Here is a 24,532-nt window from a genome sequence, read left to right on the forward strand (position 1 = left end):
ATTCAAACTATAGCTAATATTATTTAAAATAGTCCTATACCACAATTTATGGCTTTCCCATGACAATTAATGAAAATTGAATGCTTAAAAAAGTGTGAATAAGTGAAAGCTTATAAACGATTGTTGCCAGACTGCAGTCAAATGTATGACTATTTTAAAAAGTTGTAATAAAGTTTGTGGCTTTAGTGAACGGGTTTGGAGTTGTCTCTTATTATTCCAAGGTTTGCTCTGGCTAATGTTAAAGAAATGAAGCAGAGGGTTGACCCCCACATCATTTCATATTGATGTTTCTGACTCCTGTGACTCCTTCAGTGAAATTCACTTTCCCTCTCTAAGGTGCTCTGATGGGAACTCCAACAGCTGCTGGTTTCCACAGTCCACTTAGTGAGGCCTTCAGGGAAAGTCCAGGAGGGATAGAAAGAGAGAGAGAAAGACAGAGACAGAGAGAGGCAGAAGAGGAGTATAATGGAAATATATGTTCCAGACATCCACTCCCTTTATTGATCTCCACTGACCTTGGCTTCGTTGACATGAGGGGCTTCAAGGACAGAGCACTATCCAAGCTCTATCTTTTTTTTCCACTTTGACAACACGTTTCCTGGAAGTGCATACTTTCTATGGCTTAATTGATTACAACCTTATCAGTGGGGTCCTAATGGGAAAACTTTACATTGTTTACGATTGTAACCAGAGAGCGAGGGCACTTTCAGTGAGCATTGTTGAAGTGGTAACTATAGAGGCAAAAAGCTCAGGACACATCCTAATCCATTTATTGAGGACAATCGTAGCAGGGAAATGCATCAATCGATATGTAGAGTGATTTAGAGAGCTTCCATGCATCAACAGCGTGTTATCTTGATAGATCTATACATACAGTCAATATACACTGACTGTCAGAGAGCTCAGAAACTGCACAGTGTATAAAACCGTACACTTGGCTTCTGTAGCAAAACCACAGGCATCCAAACATGAAGAGAAAAAGCCCAGCATAATTACGCATTACCAGATTTAATCTGAAGACAAAACTGATAAACTACCGCTCATATCTGCTGATACTGAAGATAGAGTTATGCAGTCTGCAGATAAAGGTAACACAACAGATGAAGCATCTTATCTTAAGACAGTTAAGCTCATGATCTAGCTTTATTTTACTGATAAATTATGTTACAAACTATAAAATTATAAATGCAATACTTTTCTTTTGTCGACTATTTTCATGAGTTGAAATAAAATATATTTTTCTAAGCATACAAAGGGTTTATTTCCGATGGTGTAACGGACAAAAATGCCGTCAAATCAAAGCAGTTGTGATCTTTGCATCTCAAAAGCAGTTGAAGGTGAAAGCCATCGTTACTGAAGGAGATGAATAATTAGAGAAGTCACCCACATGTATGGGAGCACTTTGCCATATATACTATACTGATGATGGAAGACGCTTGCTGGACAACTGAAAACCATGCTCTGAGATCCATTGTATGCCCATTTAATTCTCTCAAATTCTTTTCACAAATGTGTTTAAATCTGTGTTAGTGAGCACTTCTCCCCAAGTCAAGTTAATCCATACACCTGACAGGTGTGACATTTCCAGGTGCTGATGTACACAGCATAACTGCAGAGGTGTGCTTTGGACTGGTCACAATGCAAGGCCACGTCTAGATGTCAAATGTTTGTCAAACATCTCAATGCCACAGATGTAAGCCATGAGGAAGAGAGCGGTCCGCATGCCAATTACAGGAATGTCAACCAGAGCAATGTCTGCACAGCTGAATGTCCACCATTCACCCATCAATGATTTATGAAGGTGTTTCCAAGAGTTTGGCAGCACTCAAACCCACCGGCCATGTGTCACCACATCCACACAAGACCATATAACAGCTATTCAGACATTAATTCAGACTACTGACTGATGTAGTTCAATAGTCTGTGCATATGCTCTCGATGAATATTTATTGGATGAGTTTGGCACTTGTGTTCTTCATTGAATTCTGAATGTACTGTCAAGTTTGAGATTTACAGTAAGATCTTGCATGTTGCCTTTACATTTCAGTGCATTTTTTGGCCAGACATCAATATTTAAATTAACATTGGACCTGTGGAAGTAGATCTGCCAGCACACACTGCCAATTAAGCTGTTACGAGAATTAAAATATAACTTAAAACACATTAAAAATAATCTACTTGAATTCCTCAGTGTGCAACAACATCTTCATTTAAATTTCCTAACATTATGGCTACTATAATAAAGCTCTGATTTTACAACTGCTGCTATCATATATTCACGGATAGTTTTCCCAGACAACACCACCCCCCATCCCCCAGCTCACTAATTAAGTTCCCCAGAGGAAACCAAGGAGAGATGTGGATGCCAAACCTCTTGAGCACATTAATGACGGCACTACCAGTGAATCAGCATTTAGAAAATAATGATGTCAAAAACAAGCCCCTCAAATCAACTCCCCCCTAAAGGTCCTCCTGATCCTCCATGAGACTGAATAGCACAGGGCCTATCAGTGGGAGCCTGTGAATACAGAGGTGTGTGTGTTTGCTGGCCTGGACTCAAAAACCAAAGAGCTTGCAGGTCCAATTATGCCCCGGCCTTTTCAAAGTCAATTTAAAGATGAATGTGGGATCTTGCTAATTAGAGCTGGGAATCATTAAAGATGCACTTGCCCCGAAAGTTGGATCAGGCTACCTTAATACCCTACACTTGTGCATGTTGGGACAGTGGAATGCTGTAGTTATTAATTACTTGGTTTTAAATACTTATTGACAAATTATTAAATGGCACCTATCACTGATTAGTTCTGCACACTAAACTTTCTGAAAATCATTACACAAGTTTTTGAATAGCTCTCCCATCTACACCAGCATTTTCATATTTGGGTTATCGTAGTTTAGACAATTCGAAATAGAATTCAATTTTTATTTCTTAAACTACACATAAATACATGGATATAAGTATAAACGTTAACATCCTGTCTTAATGTGGGAACAAAAACTGTATGTTTGCAGGGCACAACAGACAAACCTGAGCAAATATCAGGGGAGGAGGAAAAAGGAATGGGAAATATGTTCTTTGAATTTAACTTAGTAGTAAAGCAGTAGCAGCCAAGCTGGCATCAAATGCAGATGGACTTAGAGAGACAACACAACAGTCCCAGTCATCAAAGCAGAGGCTGTAATAACCATCTAAACAGAACAAAAACAAGACATGTCCAGAAATAGCTGCTGCGCTTTGTAGGCGACGTGACTCTACGATTTTGAAATAACTTTGCCATGAAGTCAGAAAGGATGAAATAATTTTCCTGACTGAGAAGATGAGTCTATAATAAAGAAATACTCCATATCAACTGAATCATTTGAACTTGGTTTGAAAGAAACTCCCAGAGAGTAATATAATGTTTTCACCGTGCAGTATTACCCTCAAAATGTGGTGTTTTATCATTGTAGAATATGCAAGAAAAATGTACAAAGACTTCTCCCTCAAGAGTTCTCTATATAAACTGAGCTGTGGAGATTTTGTTTAAACTGTGTTCTGGAAAGACCTACGCTAAGTTAAAGACACGCCCATAGGAGCTGTGTTAACAGGGTGAGGCTGCTGAGCAGTTTGGCAGAAGCACAAAGGTAATGGTTGTAGAGAGGGAGATTTATAGAGCGGCAGGCACAAAGAATAGACAAACCGACAATCTGAAAACACACAATATGGCCTTCCAGTCTCCCTGTGCAAGGATAACTAACCCTTTGGATGACAGACTAAGTCTTCTCCAAATATTACGTTGAGTCACAGCAATCAGAATGAACAAGTCCAAACCAGTCTGCCAGTAAAAAGCCAGACTGAAGATGATGATATTTCAGTCAAAATTGTATTTTTACAATCTTGTTGAAGTAATGTTGAAGGTGTCACTGTAAATTTATGTTGTTACATTGCCATGCGGTGCTGCCAAATATATTTCAAGTCTCAATGGGCTTCATAGGCCCACAACAGCGACACTTCCCAACCAGCCACAGCTCTTAAATAAGAAAGAAAGAAAAACTAAAAAAGTGCTGTAAAACAGTCTTTTTCAGTTATTTTGTGAAGTAGCTCTGAGAGACATTAGTACATTGGGAGTATTTAATTTAATGTACAAAGAGACTGCATAATGGTAGGGGATGAAACATCTTAATATGATTAGTTTTGGAGCGAGAATAACAAGAAAACTTTTTGGCTGAGCTTACCTGCCAGGCTGTGTGCCTTGCTGTCTTGAGTGTTACAGGTCTGAAGGAACCAGAACACGCTGATTCAGACAAAGCCACAGGGCATCCTCCGACTGCAGCCAGCTGTCCTGCAAACAAGGGAAGCAGGAGATGTCAGCTCCTACTTCTGAGTAGTCACAGTTACAGAAAAGAGGTACAACCAAGAGTCACACAGAACAATTTCTAATAATTATAATTCACTAACATTTTAAATAAATCATAAAAAGCTGGCCCCTTTAGGTATTTGGTAAAAATTTCAACTGAGCATAAATTACTGATATCTCCACAATCTTTGAGACAATATTAAGTTTGAAGAACAGACAATGTCGATCAATTATTTATACCTCCTCATGTGCCTGCACAACGCATAAGCATTATATTGATATATATTGGACTTTTGTTATATTGCTATTGACAAAAATAAAATTGCAATGATAAATCGGTATCAAGCCCTAATGAAAAGCAGAGAGAGTTGAAATATAGGCAATTGGCAGATTGCATGTCCGGAGATTCCTTACATAACACAAAGGACTGTGGCATGGAAAGCAGGGTCAACAATGGTTGGGGTGAAAGTAGTCAGTTATCTTTATCAATCAGTAAAACTGGGGTCTGTACCAGTTTGCTTCCTGCTGGGTTGGTCAGCAGATTCCATTTGATACACAACTAGTTTGCATAGTCACCAACAGTATTAGCAACTAAGTGAGAGAAGGAGAAAACTCTCTCCTGATTCAACAGGAAATTATGCTAATATTTTGAAATATTTAACAAAAGGTTGAAGCTGAAAGAGAATTTTTTTGTGCAGCGACTCTCTACAAGGCATCAAGCTGAGAATGAGATGACAAAAACACTACTCATGTAATAGAATCACAAATATTCACATAACCCAGCCAAAAACCCGACTGTGCGTTAATAATACCAACAGACTAACGAACCATTCCAAAGACATTCTCCACAACACTGTCACATCCCAATTCTCATGATAAGCATGAGTCATCAGAAATTAGACATGAACCACTCCCCTGGCCTAAATTCATTCCTGCAGGCAGAGCATTCGCACACTGTAGTCTGCTCAGACAAAAACCCAGCTATATAAGGAATTGTTAGAGCAGAGCACAACTAGTGGCTCTCAACTATATGAGCCGAGGGTTTAGATGAGGAGTCTGATTACACTGAAAGCCTGTTTTATTTTTTTGCTTAATGGGGATCCACTTGCTAAACAAGACTTTAATGTAGAATCCAACACCAGTGGGCAGAGGACGGGGGGGAGGTGACCAGGGTCTGTTTGTGTAAACAATCGCAGGTGTAAGTGCTGAGTGCACGTCCATATTTGGGAGTTTACACATGTATTTTTTTAACGTGAACACGTTGCCATATTGCTGGCAACTTAAATATAAATAAATAAATTATTATTATTAAATAAATATGTATAGAGTAGAGCCAAGCTAATTCTCCCCTGGGATTCACTTCAATGCTGGTTTCAGCCATAACTTCCTCTGACTCTAATTGACAGTGCACTACAGTATTTCTTCACAGGCAGATAGTTTAACAGCTTTATGTGTCCCTTAATGGCAGTCAAGCATTGGTAATCAGGACAGATAGAGAGCTGAGCACGTCAGGCTGCTACTGTGATGCAAACTGTTTTATTGCATCCCAACAGCAGAGACGCAGTTTGCACCCACTCGCTGAGCTCTGTCTGTGTTATAATGCCTCCACAAGCTGCTGCTAGGAAGCCATAATGGACAGATTTAATGCACAAGTTAGGCCAAAAGGAAGTGAGATACAGAGGTTGTGATTTAAAATGTTACAACTTAAGCTTCGGACAATTTAAATGCACTCAACCTCAATCAAAGGGTGCTTTTACATTTAACCTTTTGGATTTGGACTTTTGGATTATTAAGTTTACTTCAAACCAAAATAACGGGTGCTGGACCAATGGACCAACAAGTTGTCCAACCAGTAGAGTCGGTCCTGGTCTGGAAACCAGGATTCAGTTTGTTTGCAGTGTGAACATTTGGGATAGTTCTGACTTTCCAACCAGTTGTAGAAAGTTGAAAATATTTTTAAAATTTAGAAAAAGAGGCGGATGTGGCTCTCAGGATTGCTTATTGTCTTAATCTCTGATATGTTTGAACGATGAGGACAATCATTTAGCTGGTAGCAATATCATAAAAAATATTACAGTCACAACCAAATTAACAAAGTATTCAATTTTCTCCATTCAAATAGAAAGAGTGCTTTTTTCTTTGTACTTTATTCAAAAATGTTAATGAAAACAATGGCCAAATTGACAACAGCTCTAACAGGCTCTTACTTTTATCTGAAATTCCTGATTCTGAAAATACAATTGCCACTTAGAGAATATTATTATCGGGACAAGATACTCTTTTTCTGTGAATTTCTGTTTTATTTTTATGGTAAAACAAGACATGACTTTACTTTCACAAAATGTATTTTCAAACTCCCAATTACACTGAAAGGAAAGAACCAGAATTGTGCTGAACATTTACAAAACGCTCTGGTGTCTGCAAGAAGCCATGTGCTTAGATTGATTGTGTGCAGACTAAGTGGGCTGGCAGGCCACAGGAGGGGCAGCAGACTGTTTGCAACGGTCCGTGGAGCATGTCTTCAGGCCAAGACCCTATTCCCAAGACGACAACAACAACCGAAAGTTCACCATGACCTTTACAACGGCCTGGAAAGCTGGACATTCCAGACAAAAAATGAAAAAGGATTTAGAGATGCTGGGGCTGCAAGGGAAGAATATGTGATGCTCTAGTTCACATCCAACTTCTACACACTTCTAAATACATTAGGTGTTGGGATTGTGAGTCAAAAGACAAACGTCTACTCCAACCTCACCAAACATACACCAGCCATGCCAGCTCTACAAGAAAGGGATTACGTCATGACCCAAGCATCTTCAGGAATATTCAGCCAGGGTACTCTGACTAGTGACTGAGTGGATATAATATTCACAAAGAATATGTATGCTAGCCCAACGATAAGACAAATGACTGGAATGGAGAGCTCCGCAGTAGTACATTAACCATGATGTCATCATTGTACATCTTGGAGCCAGGGCAAGAAAAGCATTTATGCTGATCCAAGAGCCAAGAACTTGCATCACATTCAGATGGCAATAGAGTCTATATTTAAATATGATTCTGCAGAGGGTCAGAAAAGGAGACTGACGTCTCTTGGAAACAAGTTACTTAACAAGCCCCTCTTTTTATTTTGTCTTTACAAGGCATGTTCCTCTTTCACTAGTATTTATACATCAAATCCATCCACTTTCCTTTAACTCTTCAACTTTCTCTTCCCGTCTCTCCATATGGCCGTCCCACAGTTCAGCTCCCAGGGTGGGCAGCTGGCTCTACATCAGACATATCTGAGGACAAAAGGGAAACTCCAGATTGTCGTGGCGAGGGCAGCCACCCGTGGCAATGCTCAGCGGTATTCCGGTTGTTTATGGTTGGCACTAATTACAGAATGACAGAATAACCAAGGTCAAGAATCTCCAGTTGGTGCAAAGAAAACACAGAGCTGGTTTAGACTGAACATAAAAACTTTATCCACTTTAGCCAGATAAAAGTGATGTAAACTCAAAAGGGTGACTTGAAGACATCGCTCAGGATCAAGCGCAAACTCCTTGGGGAAGCCTCTCTGCTTGTGCAGAGGCACAATGTTGCAGTCTATTGCTAACCCCGAGGCATGCCTCAGTATGTAAATATAGAATAAGTCAGTTTTGGTCATTAAGATGATCTCCTTCCAAGATCAATGTCTTACTTTACAATCACCAAAAAGGCAGCAAAAGGCTTTAAAAGAGCTTTATAATCAATGTAAAGGATCAATGTAAAGTATCAATGGAAGCTTGCACTTGATATTTTTATGAACTGAAACACTGTATAATTTGAATCTGGAATACAATTCATCAGCCACACTGAAACTGAACTAAGGAGATTAAAAGAGTAGTCTGACATGATGGGAATGGGTGCATTCCCCTTTTTGCTGAGCATCTTTCTTTCATGCATGTACAATAAATATGAAGCTACAGCTAGCAGCCAGTCAGCTTAGCTTAGCACAAAGGCTGTAAATATATATATATATATATTTTTTTTTTAATCAAGCCAGGCTTCCTCCCAAGACAAAACAACTGCTATCAGAGCTATCTAAATCTCAATAATATAACTAGTTTAATCTGTACAGCAACACCAGTGTGTAACAGAAAAGTTTTACTGATTACAGAGTTTCTATTTGCTGTTCACTTTAAGGCCTCACAGAGAATGACATCACCCGATACAAAAAAAACGAACATGTCAGCTGTCATTTCATTATAGATTGAAATTGGAATAGTAGCTTATGGGCAGCTCACTATGGAAAGCACATTCAATTTCCTACTATCTGTTTCCTACACCTGCTTTTCCATCTATCCAGTCACACTTCACTGTCAACAAAATTGTAGTACAAACTTGAAAGAAAACTGCAGCTTCTGATTTTGCAACTGCAACTGAGGGTGTTTAATTTCTAGACCCCACAAAGGTTTGACTGACAAGGTAACTACCAACTGCCCATCAGAGGTCTCCATGTACTGTATGTGAACTTTAGATAAAACAGACTCAAGCGTGTAAGAGGACACAGCAAATGGGATCAAAGCTAAAACCTCTAAATAAAAAGTAAGCTGTTTGCAGACAGCTGCTTGTTTGGGCTGACAAAAAGAACGGCATCAGTAGGAAAGAAAATTCAGCAAACCAAACTTCAGCTGGATTTTGAGTAAAATCCAGCATGCTTTGCAATCTAACTCTCGAGTATGTTATGCTTTCCTCTGAGCTTTATGCTGGTTGGAGTAACAATGACCTACAGCTACCTTCTATAAATGTAAAATTAGAATCACTACATCACCATGATTTTGAGGAGGCAAAAAACATGACAAATTGGTAAAATACCTTGTTTATATATATATATATATATATATACTGAAACTCACTCTACGGGCTGACCTAATTTTGTACGATATATTTGCACTAGTCTTTAATCATTATATCCACAACGCTGTTTAATTAAAGCTCGTTATGAGGAAAGTCAGCCTGATTAATATGCATGTCCTCCTTCCTGTCATGCTTTTATACTGAGCCTAATTCTTGCTTATACTGCGAAAGTAAATTAGCATGTCTTGCTTAAGTAGCTGACATGCAGTAGGGGATTCATAGAGGCGTGTGCAGAAGAGATAGCTTTTAATTAAAACCAGAGAGGTTTGGTGGATGTAGGGCAGGTAGATACTTGTGTCTGTGTAGGTTTTAGTTAAAACCTGGGGAATAATTTAGGCTTAAATATTATTTTCTCTACTGATAATGACAGGAAATAAATGTTTAATTTAGACTTTCAATGTGCACATTTTTTCAAGAAAATATAACCTATTACCCAATGACAGTTTATGCCCCATTTCAATTATTCTGCAAGTTCCAGAAATTGTTTATCAGATGATTTCAGAGCTGGCCGACAAGTTTTTTTCTCAGTGAACAGCCTCTCTAACTCGAAAACATCTTGGATTCCCTCTACATTCTTTACAATTCACAACAACTGAACCTGTTTCACAATTTCAATGCAAGAAGCGATAACACAAGCAGGGACACATTACAATGTGAGAAACATTATCATCTCCCAAACATTCCTCCCGCTGCTCTCTCCACCCCTGAAGAGCTAGTATGCTTTTCTGACGCAACAAGAAACGAGCACAGTGCGGAGAGTCCTCTGATCTGTGCTGAGTCCCCATCACGTGTCGGTGCAGGTGTTCTACTCCGGCACTCGCCCAGGGGGAAGATGATCTGCTGGCACAAGGGAGAAACCTGCATGCCAGAGTAAATACATGTGTGTATGTTCTGGTAGGGTGATGTCCACCTAATTGCTATACAGGAATATGTAGGTCTTTTTTGGATGGAGCCATTGGTGATCAGCCCACTCCTAGTCTAGCATATAAATTGTCGATTTACATAACTGCACTTCTTCAACAAAGAAAACAAACAGACTTTCCTCCTTTGTGTAAATGAATGGTGCCAGAGAAAACCCACGGGAGAAAATAATCCTTATGTTTGAACATTGTATTTTCGCTTTGATCTTACAATATGCCATCCCAGTAATGGGAGCAGACATCATAAATTGAACTGAATACTGAATCTTATTGTGCTGTGGCGCCTCATGCTTATTGGCTAGTTTCTGCACAGCCACTGTTCCTGTCAATCAACAGTCGTCTGGGTCATACTGCTGCAAACTCCTCCTCTTCCTTGTCCTCCTCCTCCTGTGGCCCAAATCAAATGGCACAATGCCAATATCTGGGCAGGACACCCACCTGCTATCACAGCCACTCACTCACACACACAGAAGTTGCACATGTAAATAGTGAGCTCAGACACCAAATCTTCAAACCTTGCTCCTCTCATCTCAAAAGGGACATCTGTTTTTAGATTTTTTATTTTTTTTAAATGGACGTGCTGTTTTTCACATCATTCTAAACAGTACTGTCACTCTCGTCTCATCCCTTAAAAACATCCAGCCAGGAGCCCCCAGTCTGCCTGCCTGATATAGCTGTGGTATGGGCCTGGGCGTGTGCCAGGGTCTGAGTGTTTGTTTTCTTGCCATTTCAATCTTAATGTGATCCACATCTTGTCACGCACCAAACAACAACTACTTACACAACCAGATGGGAGTTACTGTTACAAACATAATGCATGCGCTAATATTGCTAATGAGATGACAGCGTGGGTGGACTGTGTGTGTCTGTACACAGGCTAAAAAGAAAGGGGGGTCGGTAAATTGAACAGGTAATTTGAGCTGTGCCTTCACTCAGCTGGGTCACTTGAAAATGGGGTGAGTCGGCAAATTTAATTTGAGCAGCACCAACAGGATTATTTGCGGAAAAGAGTCTTGCTGTGTCAGGCAAGGTCAGTCAGCGGATGTTTGTTTACAAGTGATGAGGTGTTGAATTCTGGGATGCCTTTTCACCACAAATGTTGCATAATGTCTTAACCACCCCGGAATGCAGACTGACAAACAGTTTAAGGTACAATTGTTAGTCTCTTTGCCAGTAAATTCAATGTTCCAGCAAATCTGTGCAGACCAAATCTAATTTTGTTGTTGTCCCTATATAGAATGAAGGAAGCATTATTTCAAAGATGAAGCATTCTTTGTGACAGCCTACCTGCATAACTGAACTTGACCCTAATTTGAAAATCAAATATTGCACAACTGTAAGGGTTGGGTTCCGAAATCCTACCAACCAGACCGAATCACAAAGCAGATTTTGGTTTCTCGGCTCTGAACCGAAATAGTTGAACTGCTTACAGACAACATAAACATCACCACACGTGCCTAGTTAACACTTAACTCTGGTGGCAACACACTCTCCAGATGACTCTGGTAGCACAAGTGTTAGCCTACAGATAATGAAGCACCTGGCGACATTCAAGATACAATTTGAAAGTAGAGGGATGCTCTGTGTTTGTCAGGTTACGTTACAGAGTGTCGAGCCCATCAGCTGGCAGTGCTATCCAGTAAGGAGACAATTGATGACCAGTTTTATTCATTATGTGATTTTGTTATGTTTTGTTATGTTTTGTTTATGAGTTTTGCACTTATGTATATATTACAATTAAGTTTACTTTAAACTGTTTATAGTTAATATGTTGGATTTCAACTTAAAATTTGCCTTAGCAAATAAATTGCCATTCTTGTTGTTGACCTTCATTTTGTGCTTTTTTTTTTTAAAGAAATAATTATCGGTTCTGTAACCGTTTAGGCACCGGTAACATTTTAACAGTATCGATTTAACACAAAATCTAAACAATACCCTATCTAACCAAAACATTTGGTTGCACATTCATGGTGAACCCAAGTTATCCCTTTGAGCTTATGCATGCTAACTACAAGGGCTTGTAGCCAAACTATAACGTTACGATATATTTCTGTCCACATTTCAAGACAGGTCTTAACACAATGTTCCCAACAGCCTAATTCAAACAAAGCCGAGGCACAGCAGTATTTAAAGTCGGACCCGTTCACTACTGAATTAAGACAAGATTAGAAAATGCCAAAAAAAGAAGAGGGGTCTTACTGTATGAACAAGAGATAAGAAACAGAGCTTTGGAATTTGAATAGAAATAAGTGAGTCATGTTGACCTAGTTTAGCTTTCAGAACAGTGGAGGAAGCTTTTACACATTTGCAGTGTCAGGAAGAACCATTATTAAGGGTGGATTTGCAGAGAAGCACCACACCCACAGCCTCCATCTCTGTCATCTGTAATTTATGAGACTTGTCAAGATGCAAATTAAGAAACATATTCAATACTTAGACTCTACATCCTACAACCATACTGAATATATCCATGCAACTAAAGGATATTTTGCAAAATGTTCCTCCAAAAAGCCGTCTATAAGTTTTCTTCTGCTGGTACAGTTGTGTAACTGATGGTATTCGATCCCCAACAAACATACAGACTCACACAACCCGTATCCACAAACCTGCCACACTTCATCCTGAAAGGTTGATGCTTCAGATAAATCGACCAGATAGCACTGAGGTACACAAGTAGCCCCCGTCTAGGCCTGTAATCTCCAACACCAGGGACAGATCAGTTTCACCATGGTAAACAAGTCCTACAGCAGCAAGGTATGTCTGAGAGATTTCAGCAGAACACGTAGCAAGTTATTTTAAGATACAGGCTGAGTCCAGCAGAGTTAGTGAGGTCAAAACATGGCCAAAAGCAAACATCCCTTTGTGCTCTCGACACATTTGTGTAAGGCAGTCTTGTTTTGACCCCCACCATAGACAACCAATCACAGAGGCCTTGCCCTAACTAAAACAAATACTTATGTAGATAGATCACAGATCCTGCCAGGGAGAATTATCTGTCCATATATGGAGTTCAAAACAACATCATGGCAATAAAAATGTTAGAGATCATGTAAAACTTTTTTGAAAATCCAGAGAAACAACTGAAGCACAGATATGGCTTAATAATAAAAGGTATAGCAAAGATCCTTTCATTTGTCACTTGACAAGCTTTGTCGGGAGAGTTTTCCAGTTCCCTGCCCACCGGAAAAGTTTGGAGATGTAGCACACGTCTCCAGTGTTACCGTCAGTCAGGGTCTTAGACAGTGAGACTCAAATCCCGCAAGAGCAGTAGCCACTGAACCAGAAACGTGCCAACACTCACCAAGATCAAAAGCCTAACTGCAGTAACACAGGTGATACATGAGATATTTTTCACCTGCTACAGAGATACATGTGGACAGTGTTGAAAACATAAAGTGTGCACGTGCAGGTGTGCACACATGCTGGGTGGGCTATGCATGCAACTGCATGTCACTTCGTTTGCAGTGTTGACAGCGATTTTTATTTGTATTTCATAGTTATTTGCTCTAGCCCATATTCATCCACATCCGGATTTAATCACCATAAATGCAGAACATTGGGACAGAGTTTCGAGGCATCTTTCTTCTAAATTAAATTGGAAACCAGGTACATCCAGGGATTTTGATCTCCCACCACATATTCGTAGCCTCAGGCTGTGAGCTGTCTCAGACATAAGGAGGTATTAGAAGCTCAGATTGCAAAACTCTAAGAAAGAACATTTTATTCAGGCTCTACCTTTACATTTCATGTCAATAAAGTAAGCAACGATTAATTAAGTGCTCAAAGGTTAAGAATATATTGCAAAGTTACCTTTAAAGATAATAACATTAATGGTAGAAAAAAAGGCTACATTATCTACAATCTAATTTAGGCATTATATATTCTTTGATGGTGGTTTGGGACTTTTGACGTCAAGAATCCAATGTTTAAAAACATTACGCAACATAACTTCCCTGAATGTTGTGACTCAAGAAGTTGTCAAGTTGAATTTGCCCTATATGTGATTAAACTGATAGTCAGGATGAATGGCCATTTTGTTACCAGTCCATTTGCTGTAGCAGGATGACTTGATTCAGATTTTTTTTGATTTTTGATGTTTGCTAATGGGTTTGTTCAAAAGTGATGCCCTTGAACTTGTTAGTCTTTTAACTGTATATCAGAAACACTAAAAGACCATTAAAAAACATTGTATATATGTTTACAATATTTCCAATATTCAGTAAGGAAAGTTTTAAAATATCAAGAATTTCAAATAAACTTTTGCGTGTTTGTTTCAGCAACAGCACCTCCTGTACTGGATAGAGGAATATCCACCCTTCAGCTGTTCTTCCGTTCTGTTTGTGGGACTATAAAGTTGGAGCTTCTGTTGAAGAACTAATAGGCTTTGTTTTGTACATGAAAACCACTTAGACTTCAAATAATGACTGTTACAATGACAATTTACTTTAAATGTCCCCATCTGACATGACATGGTTGACTTAAGTTACCGACACAACAGCTTTGTTCGACCTGGATGCTTCTCAAACTAAGAAAACCACAACAAACCTTATATGTATTTTATTATTTATTATGCAATTGATTCTTTCTCCATTTATGCTTTCTCTAATAATATACTTGTGAGTTTTTGGGGGGACAAAATGCCATAGGAATGTGTTAAATACGAGAAGAAACAACATCACAACATAGTTAAAGTCGACTGCTCAGTTAGTTGGCTGTAGCCTGAGAAAATACAGAACTTATCAAGCTTGGAATGTATCACAGCTGGACGGACCCTTGAAGGAATCTCCTTTGGTTTCAGGGTCAGAGAGTCTACTTGAGGACAGATTGTATATGTGTGAACAACCACTCAAAAATGTGTCCTCAATCATTAATACTGTTTAAATAAAATAAGTGAGGTGACTTTGCCCACAGCCAAAACCCACAATTATCTTTCATATTCAGTCCGAACGCATATACTGGTGTTGGAGCCAGGTTTGTGGATGGTCTCCAAGCCAGGGTGAAATGACAAACGTGAAACGACATGAAAAATAGTACAGCATTCATTGTATATGCTGTCAGGTTATCTTCCATTAGACTTTCTGCTAAGTACCAAAAGCAAATAGTCAATGTAATGTCTAGTAAGACCTACATGAGTCAGCTATTAGCCATGCATTAACAGGACACTGTAAAGTTTTTTTTTACAATTAGGAAGACAGGTGAGGTGTCTGAAAGACGTCAACCATGAAAAGTCCTTACGTTACCACTGGCCCTGCCTCTGCTTTTGAATAGTGGACCTCACAGGAAGATGATGATGGTGGTGGTAGTAGTTGTCTTTCCCACACCCACTATTCAGTTCAAACAGAGAATATCTGACACCACTTAATCTCTGAGTCCAATAGCTTAGGCCCATTAAGTCACTTCTGGATGTGCTGAATAGCTGAACTCTGTCTGCTCTGTGAGAAGGAGAAACATTCACACTTGTGAATGGACAAAGTTTGTTGAGAGGTGAACTGCAGCATACAACTTTAAGCCAGAGTTCAGTCATTAGAGTCATCATCCTAGCTAATAGCTCTCATTTGTATGCAGAGCAAACTAAAGCAGTGGTACAGACCCTGGTTGGGATAATGCATCGTAACTTATTCATGAACAGCAATTAGTATTTGTTTTTAGACTAAACCTATCATGAATAAGTTGTTTGTAGGTTAGAGAGAAGCATCTTCACTACAGGCCGACGTGCCTTTACGTTACACATTTCATAAGGTTTTATATGAGCCATTACTAAATAATAACCTAACTCAGCTAATAGCTCATTGGACTTGTATTTTCAAGATCAACACCATAGCTAATAGCTTATCAGCAGAGCAATAGCCTTGACATACCCAGACAATGTTTACAAAGTCAACATTCCTTTAAAAAGGTCAAACTGAAAATGTTTAACATTTATCAACTCTCTTCACAAAGTGAATAAATGGCAGGGCAACAAGGTAAAACAAAGTCAAGACGTATATTGCCATTGCCAAACGTATTAGACTCTTATCACATTTTACAGTTTTAATGCATGTTTGACCTTATGTATAAAACTTGTTACTGTCTGTTGTCAAGGCATTGCAAGTTCGGTTTACAGCATAAAATATCAAATGCCAGTACTTTCCTTAAACACAACCTGATGAATTTATTCAGCGAATCAGCATGTAGTTTACAGGTCAGGTTATGAAACATGGCAGCAAGTTAAAAATTACGTCCGAAAGTTAATAGGTTTGGGTCAAAGTCATTTTTGGGGATTCATGATTTTGACAAAATTGATGTCTGATGTTATCTCCTTAAAGGGATAGTTCACTGAAAAGTTTTAATTCACTCATTATCAACTCGACACTATGCCAATGGAGGGGTCGGTGAAGTGTTTGAATCCACGAAACACTTTTGGAGTTTCATGGGTAAACAGCGTTGCAGCCAAATACAATACAATTAAAGTAAATAGTGGACCAAAAAAGTGTTCTTCTCTTTACTGTTCCAAATGTTGGTGTTTAATAAAACCCATAAATTCCCCCCACGTTTTTTCTAACGCACTACACCCGACTTAAAAAAACAAACAAGGCATGAACTGAACTGTGGCTCAAAAACCGAGGTCCCAACCGAACCAAGGATTTGGAGTATCGTTACAGCCCTAATCTGTTCCACGTAGTTTTGTTACAGTGAGCTAATATCTGGTACCAGCAGTCAGGGCAAAATTCCCTCCATTGCTTCAGAGCACAACTACTTTGTGAAGTTTGTCAGGGATCTGCACTGTCTAACAAGGAGTTAACCAAGATGAACCAAGTGCTTTGCTTTAGTCCACAATGGACAAAGTAAAACAGGATGCCAGTCTGTTGTCTCACATGGATATCACTGCCTGAGTTTCAGAAAAACACAAAACAAGGCATTTCTGTGTTATTTGTGACCACTGCATATTGCTAAATGTTGCATGTGATGAAAAGTCACAAGCAACAAGTCTGAAAAAAAACTATATTTTCACTTGACAATGATGCATAATTCCTCAAACCCAAATAAGAATGTGATTTAATGAAGGAATACGCTTCAAATGAAAAACATTATCCTTTGATAATCCAATTAATAACATACCAGATTTGTTGTTGAGGAACTTTAAATAGTTCATCATTCATCTTGGTGCTTGAGCTCTGGGCTCCAGTGCATTAATTTGATTTGTTCTGACATCTTCCCACCTGGATGGCTCAGATGACATTACCCTGACTTTTGGAAGGTGCGATGTTATTGCCTGGTAACTGTAAAATGTGCTCACTATAAGCCATGACCTGGGGCTGCCAACACAAATCATATCAAGAGCAGAGATCCAAAAACAAAATGAGACTGGGCTCCAGCTCTGTTTTGATTGCAGGCAGAGCTGAAGTTTGTAGACATGGCTTCCAGCCCAAACTGCACTTTATCAGGCTCCAATGACCTTCTAAAACCTGGGATATTTAGCTGAAGGGGCAACTACATGGTCAAATACCTGTTGGTGTGAAAGGGGAACAGTGTTGTTCACCAAAAAGAGAGTGACATTTGAGAAATGGAGTAGTAGAGTTGGGAGATGTAAAGTTATGTTGGTGCGTTATGTCGAACTTTATACCTCGTTTCTAATTAACAATACCTCAAATTATATATTTTTAACAAACCTCTTATCAAACAAAAAGGGTATAATTTTATTGAAGTGTGTGAGGAGCAACACTACAGTTCATTAAGATCATTTGTCGTGATCTCTTTTTCAAAGCCCCTTCAGATATGGAGAAGCATGAACCTGGATTAGTTACGATTTTAATATGGTATGTGTATCACTGCTGTTCTATAGAAACCGGCCCAACATCAAGAGAGAGTATGTAATTGTGTGTGTGTGTGTGTGTGTGTGTGTGTGTGTGTGTGTGTGTGTGTGTGTGTGTGTGTGTGTGTGTGTGTACTCCTTAACCTCTAGGTCACACCTGTTACCTAGCTGAAGCCCTGGCTCAGGGCAAGGGGGAGAGGTCAAGGGTCAGGGAGTCACATGACACTTCCTTCACAGATCTGTTTCAGGACCAACACATTCACATTCACTCTGTCAACCACACAAGTATCTATTATTTATGTCACTTAATTTTATCCAAAACAAATATTTGATAAATATTTTTGCCAACAAACAATTTTGGAATTACGGATGTAGTTTGTGACAGGCACATGATGCCTTCAGTCCCAAATTACAAGTCATCTGACGAGATCTCAACTAGCTCTAAATGTGTAACAGGAAAACTAATAATACAGTTTACTGGAATCAGTTATGACAGGGTTCGAATGTGAGGTGATAACTATTTTAATTTCTGATACACGTTTTATTTTTTCCTTGCTCAGTTCAAATATTTTGAAATGAGGTACTTTACTTACCTTAACTGTATGTCTAGCACTTTATGGTAATTGACAGCACATTACAGCAATGCCCTAAAGTAGACTGCACACATATGACTCATTGGACCTCCTTGTTCATGACTGTTTTATTGTTTCAGTATGGGTATTGAGATATTTAAGAAGGTATCAGTCATTATTTCATTATCGTGACAACACTTCCTAAACAAATATTGATAGGCCTCAGTCCAGGCGAAGGTTTGGGACTTTTGGATCTTTCTGGCAAACAGAAACTACTTTCTACTCACAATGTGAAGGGACAGATTTTTAACATCTCAATGTAATGCTATTTCACGATACGCCTCCAGGCCAATGAGTCACCTATGATAGTCCTTTACAACACAATTCGAGTCTATTGTAATGGAAACTGTAATTTACTTTGTCACATTTATGTTATCTCTTTTACCTCACTCAAGATTTCCCCTGGGTTCCTGGAGGATTAGACTCTGTGGTGGCTTTTTTTCCCCATAATATTGGACCATTATCATTCAAAATTTCGAAAAATGAAACACAGGTTATTGTTTTTCACTGTGCACACAGAAATTAGGAAAGAGGAACAAGTAAAATAAATATGTCAACTGATGAAGTGAGCCAAAATCCTTATAGGACTCACTTTTAACTTCTCTGAGTGATGGCTACGTCCTGAAGTACACTTAAGTTAGTGCTCGCTTTTTACATTGTTAGTTTTTGCTGTAAAGATGTCAGGAGACAAACTCATTCTTCCTCGTCATGAATTTATTTTCACATTTTTCACACGACTACGTTTTAGTTTTAAAACACATCACTGTTCCTACATTTACACCTTCTGTCCACACTACTTTCTGAGCTCCTCTGATGGAGAAGTTTGGAAACACTTGGTATTGCGTTGTAGTACTGACAGAAAAACAGAGATGTTTTGAAATGATCAGTCACCTGCATTTGCTTCCTGATTGGTTCTTATCTTACCTAACCCTAACCTGCGGTGAAGACAAAACGTTGTAAACACTGACTTTTAGTGACAGTTCCACCACGTTGCCGAAGAAAAGAAATCCAAGAAAAGAAATGTGTGCTCTTATTTTTCACCATTGTTTTTTTCATTCATAGTTTTGCTTTAAATCTGCTTCCTGTTTACATCGGCACAAACATGCCCAGAGTTCCTTAAGGTCACATAATATGCATTTTCTAGCCGAAAAACATAATAAAGCTACTGACCCTAACCCATGATATAACACTTTGTAAAAGAGCAAAGTTACACTGGTACTTGTGTTCAACAAGAATATATCAACCTTTTCAGATGGAAGTTTTCCAACAGATGGTTAAAAGACTCTCTCAAATATGTCTAAGCAAAGCGACCACATCTTAAAACGGTATCGAAAACCCTGCAGGACACTGTAATAGCATGGATCAATATTGCATCTCTGAATGTTTGTGATAGACAAACAGAAAGGTGAAAGGTAAATAAAATACTAGCGACAGCCGAGCAGCTGCCGTAAAATAAACATCATGAACTATTCTGACCATTGATGCGTGTATCCTTCAAACTGTCAGACATGTGTATCCTTCAAACTGTCACACGCTAGGAGCTTCTTATAGTTCTGCATAACCAAAAGACCAAGACCAACACAAACCATGATCTTCCTGTTGTTCTCCACAAAGAATGTCAGGTATGTCCACGGTTCAGAAATATAGGAAACAATCAGACAAATATTTGTCCCACATACTTTTGGGACTAGCAAATCTGAAATCCTGGTAAAACCCACCTCCATATCCGCCTTTACACAGGTGAAGAAGTAACAATTTCAGACGCCTGCCTCTGTTGACCCTTTCAACTCACTGAGTGGTAATCAAAACAAGAGCAAGTAAAAACAAGAACTGACAAACTACAGTCCCACGTGAACGCACATTTATCAGGGGCCCTCGGACAGCTTTGAATGGACTGAGGTTTACAGTGGTAATGTACTTCAACTCTCACTGGCCTGAACTTGTGACACTGAGGATCGTTTCACTTTCACAAACACATTCTTCACATGAACAAGAGTTCGGTACTTTTACAACTGAGGGAAAATAACGGATACTGTGGATTTCAGCAGAATCCCAATGACAATTGGAAGAGTGCGGTTAGCTGAGGTCTGATGCTTTGTCTGTAAAGCTAAATTGTTTATCTTAAGACCATCATCGACAACCCACCCAGCATCTGACTCATACTGTGATGTGTAATATCTGAGAAAAGACACACTAGATGAGTAGGAAACTACAAAACATCTTGTGCTCACCACAGCTCATTTTCAAGCCTCTCTCCTCAACCTTAAACTGAAGTTATCAGTCGAAGATTTAATTAGTCAGTAATCCAAATCCCAGATAAATAGCTTCAGGAGAGCTTGTTGCAAAGTTGCAACAGTTGCCATGGTGGTACATGATGTACAAATCAGTTGTTGAATACTGTTTTTGTTTTTTTTTAGATAATTATAAATGCATTACCACAAAAATCCAAAGCCACTAATATAAGACATCATAGTTCAACTTTGAACATGAACTAATGTTACTGGCACTGACATTTGGACAATGACACTTAACAAACTGACAATTCTTTTGTGCGAAATATTTATCTATTTAGGCATTTTCAAATTTTAGAATTTGCTGTTTTAACACGGCAGTAAAGCGAAAACATGTGTTTTGGACTGTCGGTCATTACAAAATGTTCATATCCTCATCTGGACAAAAAAACAGAGCTTTTAATGTTAAATGTTCTTTCAAGTGTGTAACAGTGCATCAGAATAACAGGAAGCAGAACTAAGTTTCAGATACTATTTCACTATCACTAAACTTACTACACAATAGGATTTATTTTTAACCTTGAACTGACCTAACGTTTCAGCACTAACCTGAGACCACAGATGTTGACAGGTGAAAGTATCACCTTCAGAAAAAATACAACTTACAACCTCAATCTCAGATCTGCATAAAAAAACTGATTTCTGTCATCAGTTGTCACAGCCTTCACGCTCAATCTCCATTTTAAGTGACAATAAATGGAAATTTTAAGAGGCTATTTTTTCCAAGAAAATTCCACACAGCACTGATTTGTAGAAAACATGCTGAAGACAGGTCTTGGGTAGAAAAGTACGATAAAAGAGGTTGATCCCCTACACCTGCAAACAGGAATTCTAAGGAGAAACTACACCTATGAAAGATTTTACACAAACACCGATCAAATAGGGTATAAAATAAAATCAACCAGGATATCATTTTCATTAATAGCAATGTAACAAAAGACCAATATATATCCATTACATGGTGATAAAAGGCGTAGGCATTGTGCAAGTACAGTGAGAAAGCATAAGACATGATTGTTCTCCCTCCGATTTGTAAAATGTTTTGCTAGTTGTCATTCTCTGTTCATGAAGAGGAGTTGACACCACAACCTTCACGCAGGAGCACAAAATCGCTCTTCAAACCTGAAAGGAATGATGTGTCGATATCGACTGATGGGAACATTTGTATGTAGGTCAGATTGTTTGGAAACCCACAGTGAAGACAGAAAAGGAAGATGAAGCAGGTCACACCTATTTGGTGACAATGTGATGACAAATTACAGTTAAATAACAACAACAATAAATAAGAATAGGAATAATGCTACAGTGCAAGGGATCGATCGCCCATTAACATTGATGAATGCACTTGTACTTTATCCATCCTTGGGAAGGCACTTACTAATGTGAAGTATTTGTTTTTGTTTGTTTGTTTGTTGAAGTATTTAGCATTTTATATGTGTGGATGAATGTTTGTGCACTTCTGTTTGCTCTCCTACTTGCACTGAATTGCTCCTTTCGGTACGAATACAGTATTTTAAATTGATTATTAACAATTAGAATATTAGTTGATGTTGTTGTTGCATATAACTTGGTGTTGGCACGTGTTGTGCAGGTAGGAGACAGACCTCTTCCCACTCTTCTCTGGTCACGACCTCAGCCCCTTTACTAACATTTAGGCTGTTTTAGTAAGTCTCAAGTACACGCATCTCTCGGAGGTCCCCTGTTTAAGACCCCGGTGGACCCTGGGGCCCCGGTGTGGTCGGTAGTAGCGGTCAGTGAAACTGTCTGTGCTGCTCTGTAAACACCGACAAGTTGTGTGCGGACTCGTCTCCGAAACCCGGCGTGCGCTGAATTCACTTTAGCCATAACCAAACCCCGGGCACAGTTAGTTCCTCGGTGGCTCGGTGCGCAGTGACAGCGGCAGCAGTCGATCCGCGGCCACGCGACGAAGAGCAGCCACTTCGCTCCAGCTAAACTTCTCCCAATAACGTGACATTTGGCGCAAACGGAGCAACGCGGCGCAGTTAGCTCGTCGCTACAGACACGGGGCTGCGGCGCAAACTGCAACTTGGCAGACGGAGGTGAAGTGACGAGACTTGTGGCTGAGACACTTTCAATTTGGGGGCAAAGGAAAAAGCTCTTAGCTGAACTTTTCTCTTACCTTCCACACGCCCGCTGCTACCGCCTCCCAGCAGACATTAATCCCGACTTTGACAGCGTCGTCCTCGGCAGGAATGAGCGAAAAAAGTCCGTGTGTGGCTCGGCTCCTCGTCAGTGTCTGTGGGTGTTTTCATACACGGCTCCTCGCTCTCTCTCGCTCTCTCTCTCCCCCTCTCTCTCTTTCTCTCTCCCCCTCTCTCTCTTCGTGGCCGCTGCAGTTTTTTCCACCAGAGAGACGCGGGAGCGAGCGCACCGGGATTCTGGGCTGGCCAGGACTACCCCGCGTGAGCGCGCAATTTACAAGGCACACCAAATCGTTTCCAGTGAAGTGGAAACAATCATTGCAATACCTGACATTTAGTCGTCTGCACCAGTTATGAACATTTGAAAATACTACATATGGGATTTAGGAGGTGATTCTTGTTGTCAGATTTATAATAATAATAATAATAATAAATTGAGCCCTTAACAACACAAGTGATTGGGGAGCCTGCCTTAGAAGAGGGTGTCTTGTTAAAAGGCCGGAAAACCTGGTGACGCTATCCCTAAAATCCGATGGTGGTTGCTAACATCTGATAACATCTACAGGTGGTTGGCATCTTTGCAACTACATATCATCAGTCTTGTACTTTTACATTACATTGTATTGTTAAATTACACTCCCAGCAGTTATAGCTAAAATTAGCTCTGCCTTTACCAGTGATAAAGTCTTCAAGTCTTCAAACTGCTTCTTATATGCTGCATAGAAATAATAATAGACAACAACATTCTGAAAAAGGCCATTCAGAATGAGAAGAGCTTTTAATTTTGAAACTCTAATAGTTGCCTTGGTATGACTGATGCCAGATCAGGTGCAACCAATGTTCACTGCGGGGTGCACCAAGGCTCAGTGCCGGGTCCAATCCTTTTTTAGATTTTCCTCTTGCCCGACCACCTTATAGACATAATATCTGTGCTCATTCCATTTACATGCCATTAGTTTATTTTACTCTGTATTTTAAATGTCTGATTTTATTGTAAAGCAACACTAACTGCTACTGCTATATAGATAAAGTTTATAATATGTTATTTATAATTATATACAGTATAATGTGCTGCAGTGAGGTTTGTTCATCACCTCCGTCTTTCCTTTGTGTCCGTACAGAAACGTCACATTCACCAATGATACATTTTTGGAAAGGCACTTAAAAGCAATAGCTGATGTCAAACAGTTTAGTCAACAGTTTAGTCAAAACCCAGTTTGTATGGAGAAGACAGCTGACATCTGGAGGGAGCAAACAGATGTGCAGAACAAAGCGAGTGTACGTGTGTTGCAGTTATTAAAGAGCAATAAGAGCAGCAGTGTGTCTTTTTAATGACATTTTGTCTCTCATAAGAGATGACCAGGGGAGAGGAAATCCCCTCCTTTCCTGCTGCCTTCAGGTGCAGTTGGAAATAGTCTACTCACATTAAAAAGCCATGTGTAGATGAAAAACATAGAAAGTGGTAAGTGTAATAACAAAATCTAATGAGCATATAATTGGTTCCTGTTCCCAAAGCC

General features: G+C 39.4%; 1 protein-coding gene across 3 annotated transcripts in view; it reads right to left on the minus strand.

Annotated features, from left to right (window-relative positions):
• peak1 (pseudopodium-enriched atypical kinase 1) overlaps window positions 1-23,168 on the minus strand; it is a 98,817-nt gene extending 75,649 nt beyond the window's left edge. The window contains exons 1-2 of one of the 3 annotated variants that reach the window (XM_035156886.2): window positions 22,994-23,168; window positions 4,216-4,317 (exon numbers count right to left, since the gene is read on the minus strand). The gene's annotated coding sequence lies outside the window, so the exon portion shown is untranslated. Of the gene's footprint in view, window positions 1-4,215; window positions 4,323-12,744; window positions 16,503-22,993 lie in introns of those variants that run through there. The other 2 variants (XM_035156885.2, XM_035156887.2) reach the window with 2 other exon arrangements.
• Window positions 23,169-24,532: the final 1,364 nt, after the last annotated feature.

This window comes from Hippoglossus stenolepis, chromosome 5 (genome assembly GCF_022539355.2).
Source record: "Hippoglossus stenolepis isolate QCI-W04-F060 chromosome 5, HSTE1.2, whole genome shotgun sequence".
NCBI lineage: Eukaryota > Metazoa > Chordata > Actinopteri > Pleuronectiformes > Pleuronectidae > Hippoglossus > Hippoglossus stenolepis.